This window comes from Nanorana parkeri, unplaced genomic scaffold, assembly GCF_000935625.1.
Source record: "Nanorana parkeri isolate BGI_ZX_2015 unplaced genomic scaffold, ASM93562v1 scaffold296, whole genome shotgun sequence".
Lineage (NCBI taxonomy): Eukaryota > Metazoa > Chordata > Amphibia > Anura > Dicroglossidae > Nanorana > Nanorana parkeri.
Window position 1 is genome coordinate 1,411,869 of NW_017306564.1, and position 991 is coordinate 1,412,859.

The following is a 991-nucleotide window of genomic DNA, read 5'->3' on the forward strand; positions in this document are numbered from 1 at the left end:
TTCTCTCTCTATTCATTTTTTGTTTCTTAGTATTGTTTCTGACTGTTTGACTTGTTACTTGCGACTTTTTCAATTTATACTACATAGACATACTTGTAATAACTAACATCAAGGAAGCTTTTTGCTCTCCTCCCTACCCATACTATTTTGCTCTTGGTTATCTCTGCATTGATTATGAGGGTATAAGGCTAGGTTCACACCTGCGCGATCAGTGACCATGTGGCAACCGTGCACAAAACAGTTTCCCGCCGCTATTCTGCCCGGTTGCGGCTAAAAAAGCCGTGCATCGTGTGTCGCAAAAAAAGGTACATGTACCTTTTTTCAGCAATTGCCACACGGATGTAACCCCATTGAGATCAATGGGGCAGCGCAACAACGACTGTGTGCACCTGAACAACATTTTCTGTTGATATCCAGCTCAGCGGGATCAGTCTATGATCCCCTGATCAGACGGTACAGATCAGACGGTTTCACATTAGAGAGCAGGAAGGCTGCCAAAGCCGGTTCTCCGAGTGAATAACTGAGCCAAAGGGAACAGAGCCGAACGATGTGCAGCTATTCACTTGAGCTCAGTACGACTGATTTCAGCTGTACATCAGCTAAAATCAACCGTGCATCGGCTGCCTTCGGTCAGCCGATCAAGCTCTGCATGTTCTGCTCAGCTCACTCGCTGGGGTCGAACAGCAGTGAGTGAATAGCTGAATGCCTCCAAGGTAGCGAGCAAAATATAAATAAACGTAAACAAATGGGGAAAAAAACGTTTAAAAACTATTTAAATAAATGTAAAAAAAAAAATGTAAAGAAAAGAAAAAAACAACAACGTGGGATCCCCCTTCCAAACCATACCAGACCCTTTAGGTCTTGTAGGAAAGTTAGGAGGGACCCCATTTACAAAAAAAAGAAAAAAAAGCGTGGGGTTCCCCCAAAAGTCATACCAGGCCCTTGATCCGAGCACAGGCCTGGCAGGGCAGGAAAGGCCCCCCCCCCTGAC